Consider the following 15,028-nt stretch of genomic DNA (forward strand, 5'->3'; position numbering starts at 1 on the left):
GTCTCTGTGGCGCAATCGGTTAGCGCGTTCGGCTGTTAACCGAAAGGTTGGTGGTTCGAGTCCACCCAGGGACGTTGGTTCCTTTTGCTTGGGTAGCATGCTACAGTTGAAGACGTTTTCACATTGGTGCTCAGCATCTCCATAAAGTAAAAGCACTGTTGCTGCCTAAGATTTGAATTCACAAGGCAAACTGGAGAAAAAACTTTCCGGTTGTGTTTCTGTCTACATGTCCAGAAAGAGCATAGCTGTCTGGTATTTGCCAGAAGGTTGAAAACATCTGATAGAATACACAAAACTTCCTTCGAGCCGGAATTGAACCAGCGACCTAAGGATTGCTAATTTAGATCTACAGTCCTCCGCTCTACCAGCTGAGCTATCGAAGGCTTGATTTAGCCATTGTTGAAAGTCTTCAAGGTTTGGACGTGTGTGCCACGAGCAGGTGGCATAAACAATTCACTCGGCCAACTGAAAAAGGAATCCAAAGATTGTATTGGAGAATGCGGGCATCGATCCCGCTACCTCTCGCATGCTAAGCGAGCGCTCTACCACTTGAGCTAATCCCCCATGCCCGACGAACGCCATTATCAGTTTCACGCCACACCATGTCACAGTTTACTTATAGTCAAATGTGCCATTGAGTGCTTTTTTTTTTTTTTTTTTTAAGTACAGATTCCTTTCTCCCATATTTGAAGAACATCTACGGAGTTCACAATGTGAATTATGGCCTACAAATACAGTCGGGCAATTTTCTAGCAAACCATTTCTATGTATGTAGAGAACCAGACTGGGGGAGTAAAAAAAACTTACCTAGTTTGTAGAAAAAAGTTGTAATGCAGCACAATCCCAAGCAAAAAGATTGACCTTTTATGGTTTGGTTTGAATATAGAAAATGCTGAGAGGTCGCGAATCTCCTTCTGGTCCTTTGGCACGAGTTGTACTGGGATTTAGGATTTTGACTAGTGTTTTTGATCCGAGACACGTTTGCTGTTGACAGAAAAGTTCAGTTGATATGCAATGATGAAGTTTATAAATCACAACTATTTAGCAGAGGTTGGTTTCGATCCATCGACCGCTGGGTTTCACAATGTGAATTATGGCCTACAAATACAGTCGGGCAATTTTCTAGCAAACCATTTCTATGTATGTAGAGAACCAGACTGGGGGAGTAAAAAAAACTTACCTAGTTTGTAGAAAAAAGTTGTAATGCAGCACAATCCCAAGCAAAAAGATTGACCTTTTATGGTTTGGTTTGAATATAGAAAATGCTGAGAGGTCGCGAATCTCCTTCTGGTCCTTTGGCACGAGTTGTACTGGGATTTAGGATTTTGACTAGTGTTTTTGATCCGAGACACGTTTGCTGTTGACAGAAAAGTTCAGTTGATATGCAATGATGAAGTTTATAAATCACAACTATTTAGCAGAGGTTGGTTTCGATCCATCGACCGCTGGGTTTCACAATGTGAATTATGGCCTACAAATACAGTCGGGCAATTTTCTAGCAAACCATTTCTATGTATGTAGAGAACCAGACTGGGGGAGTAAAAAAAACTTACCTAGTTTGTAGAAAAAAGTTGTAATGCAGCACAATCCCAAGCAAAAAGATTGACCTTTTATGGTTTGGTTTGAATATAGAAAATGCTGAGAGGTCGCGAATCTCCTTCTGGTCCTTTGGCACGAGTTGTACTGGGATTTAGGATTTTGACTAGTGTTTTTGATCCGAGACACGTTTGCTGTTGACAGAAAAGTTCAGTTGATATGCAATGATGAAGTTTATAAAACACAACTATTTAGCAGAGGTTGGTTTCGATCCATCGACCGCTGGGTTTCACAATGTGAATTATGGCCTACAAATACAGTCGAGCAATTTTCTAGTAAACCATTTCTCTGTATATAGAGAACCAAACTGGGGGAATGAAAAAAAACTTACCTAGTTTGTAGAAAAAAGTTGTAATGCAGCACAATCCCAAGCGAAAAGATTGATCTTTTATGGTTTGGTTTGAATATAGAAAATGCTGAGAGGTCGCGAATCTCCTTCTGGTCCTTTGGCACGAGTTGTACTGGGATTTAGGATTTTGACTAGTGTTTTTGATCCGAGACACGTTTGCTGTTGACAGAAAAGTTCAGTTGATATGCAATGATGAAGTTTATAAAACACAACTATTTAGAAGAGGTTGGTTTCAATCCATTGACCGCTGGGTTTCACAATGTGAATTATGGCCTACAAATACAGTCGTGCAATTTTCTAGTAAACCATTTCTCTGTATATAGAGAACCAAACTGGGGGAATGAAAAAAAACTTACCTAGTTTGTAGAAAAAAGTTGTAATGCAGCACAATTTAGCAGAGGATGGTTTCGATCCATCGACCTCTGGGTTATGGGCCCAGCACGCTTCCGCTGCGCCACTCTGCTTGTGCTAACAGATGTACAGAGTAAAATTCTAATGACTGTTTGTGTTCATGTCGATGACATGTAAATTTTCAGCCATTACATATTTGTTGGCGACTAGAGTACTCCTGGGGTTCTGCAATTGTTTCTTTGTTTTTTTTTGCTTTCTTGTGTCATATTATTGTTGAAAATCATTAGAGGAAATGGTGTCTGACCATTGTTTAAGGTTCCGGTTAAAACTGGTGGGTGCGTCCGGCTGTTAGACGAAAGTTCGGCAGGTGTTTGTGTCTCTGTGGCGCAATCGGTTAGCGCGTTCGGCTGTTAACCGAAAGGTTGGTGGTTCGAGTCCACCCAGGGACGTTGGTTCCTTTTGCTTGGGTAGCATGCTACAGTTGAAGACGTTTTCACATTGGTGCTCAGCATCTCCATAAAGTAAAAGCACTGTTGCTGCCTAAGATTTGAATTCACAAGGCAAACTGGAGAAAAAACTTTCCGGTTGTGTTTCTGTCTACATGTCCAGAAAGAGCATAGCTGTCTGGTATTTGCCAGAAGGTTGAAAACATCTGATAGAATACACAAAACTTCCTTCGAGCCGGAATTGAACCAGCGACCTAAGGATTGCTAATTTAGATCTACAGTCCTCCGCTCTACCAGCTGAGCTATCGAAGGCTTGATTTAGCCATTGTTGAAAGTCTTCAAGGTTTGGACGTGTGTGCCACGAGCAGGTGGCATAAACAATTCACTCGGCCAACTGAAAAAGGAATCCAAAGATTGTATTGGAGAATGGGGGCATCGATCCCGCTACCTCTCGCATGCTAAGCGAGCGCTCTACCACTTGAGCTAATCCCCCATGCCCGACAAACGCCATTATCAGTTTCACGCCACACCATGTCACAGTTTACTTATAGTCAAATGTGCCATTGAGTGCTTTTTTTTTTTTTTTTTTTAAGTACAGATTCCTTTCTCCCATATTTGAAGAACATCTACGGAGTTCACAATGTGAATTATGGCCTACAAATACAGTCGGGCAATTTTCTAGCAAACCATTTCTATGTATGTAGAGAACCAGACTGGGGGAGTAAAAAAAACTTACCTAGTTTGTAGAAAAAAGTTGTAATGCAGCACAATCCCAAGCAAAAAGATTGACCTTTTATGGTTTGGTTTGAATATAGAAAATGCTGAGAGGTCGCGAATCTCCTTCTGGTCCTTTGGCACGAGTTGTACTGGGATTTAGGATTTTGACTAGTGTTTTTGATCCGAGACACGTTTGCTGTTGACAGAAAAGTTCAGTTGATATGCAATGATGAAGTTTATAAATCACAACTATTTAGCAGAGGTTGGTTTCGATCCATCGACCGCTGGGTTTCACAATGTGAATTATGGCCTACAAATACAGTCGGGCAATTTTCTAGCAAACCATTTCTATGTATGTAGAGAACCAGACTGGGGGAGTAAAAAAAACTTACCTAGTTTGTAGAAAAAAGTTGTAATGCAGCACAATCCCAAGCAAAAAGATTGACCTTTTATGGTTTGGTTTGAATATAGAAAATGCTGAGAGGTCGCGAATCTCCTTCTGGTCCTTTGGCACGAGTTGTACTGGGATTTAGGATTTTGACTAGTGTTTTTGATCCGAGACACGTTTGCTGTTGACAGAAAAGTTCAGTTGATATGCAATGATGAAGTTTATAAAACACAACTATTTAGCAGAGGTTGGTTTCGATCCATCGACCGCTGGGTTTCACAATGTGAATTATGGCCTACAAATACAGTCGGGCAATTTTCTAGCAAACCATTTCTATGTATGTAGAGAACCAGACTGGGGGAGTAAAAAAAACTTACCTAGTTTGTAGAAAAAAGTTGTAATGCAGCACAATCCCAAGCAAAAAGATTGACCTTTTATGGTTTGGTTTGAATATAGAAAATGCTGAGAGGTCGCGAATCTCCTTCTGGTCCTTTGGCACGAGTTGTACTGGGATTTAGGATTTTGACTAGTGTTTTTGATCCGAGACACGTTTGCTGTTGACAGAAAAGTTCAGTTGATATGCAATGATGAAGTTTATAAAACACAACTATTTAGCAGAGGTTGGTTTCGATCCATCGACCGCTGGGTTTCACAATGTGAATTATGGCCTACAAATACAGTCGAGCAATTTTCTAGTAAACCATTTCTCTGTATATAGAGAACCAAACTGGGGGAATGAAAAAAAACTTACCTAGTTTGTAGAAAAAAGTTGTAATGCAGCACAATCCCAAGCGAAAAGATTGATCTTTTATGGTTTGGTTTGAATATAGAAAATGCTGAGAGGTCGCGAATCTCCTTCTGGTCCTTTGGCACGAGTTGTACTGGGATTTAGGATTTTGACTAGTGTTTTTGATCCGAGACACGTTTGCTGTTGACAGAAAAGTTCAGTTGATATGCAATGATGAAGTTTATAAAACACAACTATTTAGAAGAGGTTGGTTTCAATCCATTGACCGCTGGGTTTCACAATGTGAATTATGGCCTACAAATACAGTCGTGCAATTTTCTAGTAAACCATTTCTCTGTATATAGAGAACCAAACTGGGGGAATGAAAAAAAACTTACCTAGTTTGTAGAAAAAAGTTGTAATGCAGCACAATTTAGCAGAGGATGGTTTTGATCCATCGACCTCTGGGTTATGGGCCCAGCACGCTTCCGCTGCGCCACTCTGCTTGTGTTAACAGATGTACAGAGTAAAATTCTAATGACTGTTTGTGTTCATGTCGATGACATGTAAATTTTCAGCCATTACATATTTGTTGGCGACTAGAGTACTCCTGGGGTTCTGCAATTGTTTCTTTGTTTTTTTTTGCTTTCTTGTGTCATATTATTGTTGAAAATCATTAGAGGAAATGGTGTCTGACCATTGTTTAAGGTTCCGGTTAAAACTGGTGGGTGCGTCCGGCTGTTAGACGAAAGTTCGGCAGGCGTTTGTGTCTCTGTGGCGCAATCGGTTAGCGCGTTCGGCTGTTAACCGAAAGGTTGGTGGTTTGAGTCCACCCAGGGACGTTGGTTCCTTTTGCTTGGGTAGCATGCTACAGTTGAAGACGTTTTCACATTGGTGCTCAGCATCTCCATAAAGTAAAAGCACTGTTGCTGCCTAAGATTTGAATTCACAAGGCAAACTGGAGAAAAAACTTTCCGGTTGTGTTTCTGTCTACATGTCCAGAAAGAGCATAGCTGTCTGGTATTTGCCAGAAGGTTGAAAACATCTGATAGAATACACAAAACTTCCTTCGAGCCGGAATTGAACCAGCGACCTAAGGATTGCTAATTTAGATCTACAGTCCTCCGCTCTACCAGCTGAGCTATCGAAGGCTTGATTTAGCCATTGTTGAAAGTCTTCAAGGTTTGGACGTGTGTGCCACGAGCAGGTGGCATAAACAATTCACTCGGCCAACTGAAAAAGGAATCCAAAGATTGTATTGGAGAATGGGGGCATCGATCCCGCTACCTCTCGCATGCTAAGCGAGCGCTCTACCACTTGAGCTAATCCCCCATGCCCGACAAACGCCATTATCAGTTTCACGCCACACCATGTCACAGTTTACTTATAGTCAAATGTGCCATTGAGTGCTTTTTTTTTTTTTTTTTTTAAGTACAGATTCCTTTCTCCCATATTTGAAGAACATCTACGGAGTTCACAATGTGAATTATGGCCTACAAATACAGTCGGGCAATTTTCTAGCAAACCATTTCTATGTATGTAGAGAACCAGACTGGGGGAGTAAAAAAAACTTACCTAGTTTGTAGAAAAAAGTTGTAATGCAGCACAATCCCAAGCAAAAAGATTGACCTTTTATGGTTTGGTTTGAATATAGAAAATGCTGAGAGGTCGCGAATCTCCTTCTGGTCCTTTGGCACGAGTTGTACTGGGATTTAGGATTTTGACTAGTGTTTTTGATCCGAGACACGTTTGCTGTTGACAGAAAAGTTCAGTTGATATGCAATGATGAAGTTTATAAATCACAACTATTTAGCAGAGGTTGGTTTCGATCCATCGACCGCTGGGTTTCACAATGTGAATTATGGCCTACAAATACAGTCGGGCAATTTTCTAGCAAACCATTTCTATGTATGTAGAGAACCAGACTGGGGGAGTAAAAAAAACTTACCTAGTTTGTAGAAAAAAGTTGTAATGCAGCACAATCCCAAGCAAAAAGATTGACCTTTTATGGTTTGGTTTGAATATAGAAAATGCTGAGAGGTCGCGAATCTCCTTCTGGTCCTTTGGCACGAGTTGTACTGGGATTTAGGATTTTGACTAGTGTTTTTGATCCGAGACACGTTTGCTGTTGACAGAAAAGTTCAGTTGATATGCAATGATGAAGTTTATAAAACACAACTATTTAGCAGAGGTTGGTTTCGATCCATCGACCGCTGGGTTTCACAATGTGAATTATGGCCTACAAATACAGTCGGGCAATTTTCTAGCAAACCATTTCTATGTATGTAGAGAACCAGACTGGGGGAGTAAAAAAAACTTACCTAGTTTGTAGAAAAAAGTTGTAATGCAGCACAATCCCAAGCAAAAAGATTGACCTTTTATGGTTTGGTTTGAATATAGAAAATGCTGAGAGGTCGCGAATCTCCTTCTGGTCCTTTGGCACGAGTTGTACTGGGATTTAGGATTTTGACTAGTGTTTTTGATCCGAGACACGTTTGCTGTTGACAGAAAAGTTCAGTTGATATGCAATGATGAAGTTTATAAAACACAACTATTTAGCAGAGGTTGGTTTCGATCCATCGACCGCTGGGTTTCACAATGTGAATTATGGCCTACAAATACAGTCGAGCAATTTTCTAGTAAACCATTTCTCTGTATATAGAGAACCAAACTGGGGGAATGAAAAAAAACTTACCTAGTTTGTAGAAAAAAGTTGTAATGCAGCACAATCCCAAGCGAAAAGATTGATCTTTTATGGTTTGGTTTGAATATAGAAAATGCTGAGAGGTCGCGAATCTCCTTCTGGTCCTTTGGCACGAGTTGTACTGGGATTTAGGATTTTGACTAGTGTTTTTGATCCGAGACACGTTTGCTGTTGACAGAAAAGTTCAGTTGATATGCAATGATGAAGTTTATAAAACACAACTATTTAGAAGAGGTTGGTTTCAATCCATTGACCGCTGGGTTTCACAATGTGAATTATGGCCTACAAATACAGTCGTGCAATTTTCTAGTAAACCATTTCTCTGTATATAGAGAACCAAACTGGGGGAATGAAAAAAAACTTACCTAGTTTGTAGAAAAAAGTTGTAATGCAGCACAATTTAGCAGAGGATGGTTTTGATCCATCGACCTCTGGGTTATGGGCCCAGCACGCTTCCGCTGCGCCACTCTGCTTGTGTTAACAGATGTACAGAGTAAAATTCTAATGACTGTTTGTGTTCATGTCGATGACATGTAAATTTTCAGCCATTACATATTTGTTGGCGACTAGAGTACTCCTGGGGTTCTGCAATTGTTTCTTTGTTTTTTTTTGCTTTCTTGTGTCATATTATTGTTGAAAATCATTAGAGGAAATGGTGTCTGACCATTGTTTAAGGTTCCGGTTAAAACTGGTGGGTGCGTCCGGCTGTTAGACGAAAGTTCGGCAGGCGTTTGTGTCTCTGTGGCGCAATCGGTTAGCGCGTTCGGCTGTTAACCGAAAGGTTGGTGGTTTGAGTCCACCCAGGGACGTTGGTTCCTTTTGCTTGGGTAGCATGCTACAGTTGAAGACGTTTTCACATTGGTGCTCAGCATCTCCATAAAGTAAAAGCACTGTTGCTGCCTAAGATTTGAATTCACAAGGCAAACTGGAGAAAAAACTTTCCGGTTGTGTTTCTGTCTACATGTCCAGAAAGAGCATAGCTGTCTGGTATTTGCCAGAAGGTTGAAAACATCTGATAGAATACACAAAACTTCCTTCGAGCCGGAATTGAACCAGCGACCTAAGGATTGCTAATTTAGATCTACAGTCCTCCGCTCTACCAGCTGAGCTATCGAAGGCTTGATTTAGCCATTGTTGAAAGTCTTCAAGGTTTGGACGTGTGTGCCACGAGCAGGTGGCAAAAACAATTCACTCGGCCAACTGAAAAAGGAATCCAAAGATTGTATTGGAGAATGCGGGCATCAGATCCCGCTACCTCTCGCATGCTAAGCGAGCGCTCTACCACTTGAGCTAATCCCCCATGCCCGACGAACGCCATTATCAGTTTCACGCCACACCATGTCACAGTTTACTTATAGTCAAATGTGCCATTGAGTGCTTTTTTTTTTTTTTTTTTTTTTTTTTTAAGTACAGATTCCTTTCTCCCATATTTGAAGAACATCTACGGAGTTCACAATGTGAATTATGGCCTACAAATAAAGTCGAGCAATTTTCTAGCAAACCATTTCTACGTATGTAGAGAACCAGACTGGGGGAGTAAAAAAAACTTACCTAGTTTGTAGAAAAAAGTTGTAATGCAGCACAATCCCAAGCAAAAAGATTGACCTTTTATGGTTTGGTTTGAATATAGAAAATGCTGAGAGGTCGCGAATCTCCTTCTGGTCCTTTGGCACGAGTTGTACTGGGATTTAGGATTTTGCCTAGTGTTTTTGATCCGAGACACGTTTGCTGTTGACAGAAAAGTTCAGTTGATATGCAATGATGAAGTTTATAAATCACAACTATTTAGCAGAGGTTGGTTTCGATCCATCGACCGCTGGGTTTCACAATGTGAATTATGGCCTACAAATACAGTCGGGCAATTTTCTAGCAAACCATTTCTATGTATGTAGAGAACCAGACTGGGGGAGTAAAAAAAACTTACCTAGTTTGTAGAAAAAAGTTGTAATGCAGCACAATCCCAAGCAAAAAGATTGACCTTTTATGGTTTGGTTTGAATATAGAAAATGCTGAGAGGTCGCGAATCTCCTTCTGGTCCTTTGGCACGAGTTGTACTGGGATTTAGGATTTTGACTAGTGTTTTTGATCCGAGACACGTTTGCTGTTGACAGAAAAGTTCAGTTGATATGCAATGATGAAGTTTATAAAACACAACTATTTAGCAGAGGTTGGTTTCGATTCATCGACCGCTGGGTTTCACAATGTGAATTATGGCCTACAAATACAGTCGAGCAATTTTCTAGTAAACCATTTCTCTGTATATAGAGAACCAAACTGGGGGAATGAAAAAAAACTTACCTAGTTTGTAGAAAAAAGTTGTAATGCAGCACAATCCCAAGCGAAAAGATTGATCTTTTATGGTTTGGTTTGAATATAGAAAATGCTGAGAGGTCGCGAATCTCCTTCTGGTCCTTTGGCACGAGTTGTACTGGGATTTAGGATTTTGACTAGTGTTTTTGATCCGAGACACGTTTGCTGTTGACAGAAAAGTTCAGTTGATATGCAATGATGAAGTTTATAAAACACAAGTATTTAGAAGAGGTTGGTTTCAATCCATTGACCGCTGGGTTTCACAATGTGAATTATGGCCTACAAATACAGTCGTGCAATTTTCTAGTAAACCATTTCTCTGTATATAGAGAACCAAACTGCGGGAATGAAAAAAAACTTACCTAGTTTGTAGAAAAAAGTTGTAATGCAGCACAATTTAGCAGAGGATGGTTTCGATCCATCGACCTCTGGGTTATGGGCCCAGCACGCTTCCGCTGCGCCACTCTGCTTGTGTTAACAGATGTACAGAGTAAAATTCTAATGACTGTTTGTGTTCATGTCGATGACATGTAAATTTTCAGCCATTACATATTTGTTGGCGACTAGAGTACTCCTGGGGTTCTGCAATTGTTTCTTTGTTTTTTTTTGCTTTCTTGTGTCATATTATTGTTGAAAATCATTAGAGGAAATGGTGTCTGACCATTGTTTAAGGTTCCGGTTAAAACTGGTGGGTGCGTCCGGCTGTTAGACGAAAGTTCGGCAGGCGTTTGTGTCTCTGTGGCGCAATCGGTTAGCGCGTTCGGCTGTTAACCGAAAGGTTGGTGGTTCGAGTCCACCCAGGGACGTTGGTTCCTTTTGCTTGGGTAGCATGCTACAGTTGAAGACGTTTTCACATTGGTGCTCAGCATCTCCATAAAGTAAAAGCACTGTTGCTGCCTAAGATTTGAATTCACAAGGCAAACTGGAGAAAAAACTTTCCGGTTGTGTTTCTGTCTACATGTCCAGAAAGAGCATAGCTGTCTGGTATTTGCCAGAAGGTTGAAAACATCTGATAGAATACACAAAACTTCCTTCGAGCCGGAATTGAACCAGCGACCTAAGGATTGCTAATTTAGATCTACAGTCCTCCGCTCTACCAGCTGAGCTATCGAAGGCTTGATTTAGCCATTGTTGAAAGTCTTCAAGGTTTGGACGTGTGTGCCACGAGCAGGTGGCATAAACAATTCACTCGGCCAACTGAAAAAGGAATCCAAAGATTGTATTGGAGAATGCGGGCATCGATCCCGCTACCTCTCGCATGCTAAGCGAGCGCTCTACCACTTGAGCTAATCCCCCATGCCCGACGAACGCCATTATCAGTTTCACGCCACACCATGTCACAGTTTACTTATAGTCAAATGTGCCATTGAGTGCTTTTTTTTTTTTTTTTTTTAAGTACAGATTCCTTTCTCCCATATTTGAAGAACATCTACGGAGTTCACAATGTGAATTATGGCCTACAAATACAGTCGGGCAATTTTCTAGCAAACCATTTCTATGTATGTAGAGAACCAGACTGGGGGAGTAAAAAAAACTTACCTAGTTTGTAGAAAAAAGTTGTAATGCAGCACAATCCCAAGCAAAAAGATTGACCTTTTATGGTTTGGTTTGAATATAGAAAATGCTGAGAGGTCGCGAATCTCCTTCTGGTCCTTTGGCACGAGTTGTACTGGGATTTAGGATTTTGACTAGTGTTTTTGATCCGAGACACGTTTGCTGTTGACAGAAAAGTTCAGTTGATATGCAATGATGAAGTTTATAAATCACAACTATTTAGCAGAGGTTGGTTTCGATCCATCGACCGCTGGGTTTCACAATGTGAATTATGGCCTACAAATACAGTCGGGCAATTTTCTAGCAAACCATTTCTATGTATGTAGAGAACCAGACTGGGGGAGTAAAAAAAACTTACCTAGTTTGTAGAAAAAAGTTGTAATGCAGCACAATCCCAAGCAAAAAGATTGACCTTTTATGGTTTGGTTTGAATATAGAAAATGCTGAGAGGTCGCGAATCTCCTTCTGGTCCTTTGGCACGAGTTGTACTGGGATTTAGGATTTTGACTAGTGTTTTTGATCCGAGACACGTTTGCTGTTGACAGAAAAGTTCAGTTGATATGCAATGATGAAGTTTATAAAACACAACTATTTAGCAGAGGTTGGTTTCGATCCATCGACCGCTGGGTTTCACAATGTGAATTATGGCCTACAAATACAGTCGGGCAATTTTCTAGCAAACCATTTCTATGTATGTAGAGAACCAGACTGGGGGAGTAAAAAAAACTTACCTAGTTTGTAGAAAAAAGTTGTAATGCAGCACAATCCCAAGCAAAAAGATTGACCTTTTATGGTTTGGTTTGAATATAGAAAATGCTGAGAGGTCGCGAATCTCCTTCTGGTCCTTTGGCACGAGTTGTACTGGGATTTAGGATTTTGACTAGTGTTTTTGATCCGAGACACGTTTGCTGTTGACAGAAAAGTTCAGTTGATATGCAATGATGAAGTTTATAAAACACAACTATTTAGCAGAGGTTGGTTTCGATCCATCGACCGCTGGGTTTCACAATGTGAATTATGGCCTACAAATACAGTCGAGCAATTTTCTAGTAAACCATTTCTCTGTATATAGAGAACCAAACTGGGGGAATGAAAAAAAACTTACCTAGTTTGTAGAAAAAAGTTGTAATGCAGCACAATCCCAAGCGAAAAGATTGATCTTTTATGGTTTGGTTTGAATATAGAAAATGCTGAGAGGTCGCGAATCTCCTTCTGGTCCTTTGGCACGAGTTGTACTGGGATTTAGGATTTTGACTAGTGTTTTTGATCCGAGACACGTTTGCTGTTGACAGAAAAGTTCAGTTGATATGCAATGATGAAGTTTATAAAACACAAGTATTTAGAAGAGGTTGGTTTCAATCCATTGACCGCTGGGTTTCACAATGTGAATTATGGCCTACAAATACAGTCGTGCAATTTTCTAGTAAACCATTTCTCTGTATATAGAGAACCAAACTGGGGGAATGAAAAAAAACTTACCTAGTTTGTAGAAAAAAGTTGTAATGCAGCACAATTTAGCAGAGGATGGTTTTGATCCATCGACCTCTGGGTTATGGGCCCAGCACGCTTCCGCTGCGCCACTCTGCTTGTGTTAACAGATGTACAGAGTAAAATTCTAATGACTGTTTGTGTTCATGTCGATGACATGTAAATTTTCAGCCATTACATATTTGTTGGCGACTAGAGTACTCCTGGGGTTCTGCAATTGTTTCTTTGTTTTTTTTTGCTTTCTTGTGTCATATTATTGTTGAAAATCATTAGAGGAAATGGTGTCTGACCATTGTTTAAGGTTCCGGTTAAAACTGGTGGGTGCGTCCGGCTGTTAGACGAAAGTTCGGCAGGCGTTTGTGTCTCTGTGGCGCAATCGGTTAGCGCGTTCGGCTGTTAACCGAAAGGTTGGTGGTTTGAGTCCACCCAGGGACGTTGGTTCCTTTTGCTTGGGTAGCATGCTACAGTTGAAGACGTTTTCACATTGGTGCTCAGCATCTCCATAAAGTAAAAGCACTGTTGCTGCCTAAGATTTGAATTCACAAGGCAAACTGGAGAAAAAACTTTCCGGTTGTGTTTCTGTCTACATGTCCAGAAAGAGCATAGCTGTCTGGTATTTGCCAGAAGGTTGAAAACATCTGATAGAATACACAAAACTTCCTTCGAGCCGGAATTGAACCAGCGACCTAAGGATTGCTAATTTAGATCTACAGTCCTCCGCTCTACCAGCTGAGCTATCGAAGGCTTGATTTAGCCATTGTTGAAAGTCTTCAAGGTTTGGACGTGTGTGCCACGAGCAGGTGGCAAAAACAATTCACTCGGCCAACTGAAAAAGGAATCCAAAGATTGTATTGGAGAATGCGGGCATCAGATCCCGCTACCTCTCGCATGCTAAGCGAGCGCTCTACCACTTGAGCTAATCCCCCATGCCCGACGAACGCCATTATCAGTTTCACGCCACACCATGTCACAGTTTACTTATAGTCAAATGTGCCATTGAGTGCTTTTTTTTTTTTTTTTTTTTTTTTTTTAAGTACAGATTCCTTTCTCCCATATTTGAAGAACATCTACGGAGTTCACAATGTGAATTATGGCCTACAAATAAAGTCGAGCAATTTTCTAGCAAACCATTTCTACGTATGTAGAGAACCAGACTGGGGGAGTAAAAAAAACTTACCTAGTTTGTAGAAAAAAGTTGTAATGCAGCACAATCCCAAGCAAAAAGATTGACCTTTTATGGTTTGGTTTGAATATAGAAAATGCTGAGAGGTCGCGAATCTCCTTCTGGTCCTTTGGCACGAGTTGTACTGGGATTTAGGATTTTGCCTAGTGTTTTTGATCCGAGACACGTTTGCTGTTGACAGAAAAGTTCAGTTGATATGCAATGATGAAGTTTATAAATCACAACTATTTAGCAGAGGTTGGTTTCGATCCATCGACCGCTGGGTTTCACAATGTGAATTATGGCCTACAAATACAGTCGGGCAATTTTCTAGCAAACCATTTCTATGTATGTAGAGAACCAGACTGGGGGAGTAAAAAAAACTTACCTAGTTTGTAGAAAAAAGTTGTAATGCAGCACAATCCCAAGCAAAAAGATTGACCTTTTATGGTTTGGTTTGAATATAGAAAATGCTGAGAGGTCGCGAATCTCCTTCTGGTCCTTTGGCACGAGTTGTACTGGGATTTAGGATTTTGACTAGTGTTTTTGATCCGAGACACGTTTGCTGTTGACAGAAAAGTTCAGTTGATATGCAATGATGAAGTTTATAAAACACAACTATTTAGCAGAGGTTGGTTTCGATCCATCGACCGCTGGGTTTCACAATGTGAATTATGGCCTACAAATACAGTCGAGCAATTTTCTAGTAAACCATTTCTCTGTATATAGAGAACCAAACTGGGGGAATGAAAAAAAACTTACCTAGTTTGTAGAAAAAAGTTGTAATGCAGCACAATCCCAAGCGAAAAGATTGATCTTTTATGGTTTGGTTTGAATATAGAAAATGCTGAGAGGTCGCGAATCTCCTTCTGGTCCTTTGGCACGAGTTGTACTGGGATTTAGGATTTTGACTAGTGTTTTTGATCCGAGACACGTTTGCTGTTGACAGAAAAGTTCAGTTGATATGCAATGATGAAGTTTATAAAACACAAGTATTTAGAAGAGGTTGGTTTCAATCCATTGACCGCTGGGTTTCACAATGTGAATTATGGCCTACAAATACAGTCGTGCAATTTTCTAGTAAACCATTTCTCTGTATATAGAGAACCAAACTGCGGGAATGAAAAAAAACTTACCTAGTTTGTAGAAAAAAGTTGTAATGCAGCACAATTTAGCAGAGGATGGTTTCGATCCATCGACCTCTGGGTTATGGGCCCAGCACGCTTCCGCTGCGCC

General features: G+C 40.6%; 3 non-coding genes across 3 annotated transcripts; all 3 read left to right on the top strand.

Moving 5' to 3' along the window:
• TRNAN-GUU (transfer RNA asparagine (anticodon GUU)) lies at positions 1-74 on the top strand. Its single transcript has one exon. It is a non-coding gene; the product is annotated as a tRNA-Asn (tRNA).
• A 2,597-nt stretch (positions 75-2,671) lies between these two features.
• TRNAN-GUU (transfer RNA asparagine (anticodon GUU)) lies at positions 2,672-2,745 on the top strand. The gene has a single exon. It is a non-coding gene; the product is annotated as a tRNA-Asn (tRNA).
• Positions 2,746-10,320: 7,575 nt separating this feature from the next.
• On the top strand, positions 10,321-10,394 carry TRNAN-GUU (transfer RNA asparagine (anticodon GUU)). The gene has a single exon. It is a non-coding gene; the product is annotated as a tRNA-Asn (tRNA).
• The last annotated feature ends 4,634 nt before the right edge of the window (positions 10,395-15,028 follow it).

The sequence above is a fragment of the Dendrobates tinctorius genome, unplaced genomic scaffold, assembly GCF_039654945.1.
Source record: "Dendrobates tinctorius isolate UK_male_01 unplaced genomic scaffold, ASM3965494v1 ptg000251l, whole genome shotgun sequence".
Taxonomy (NCBI): domain Eukaryota; kingdom Metazoa; phylum Chordata; class Amphibia; order Anura; family Dendrobatidae; genus Dendrobates; species Dendrobates tinctorius.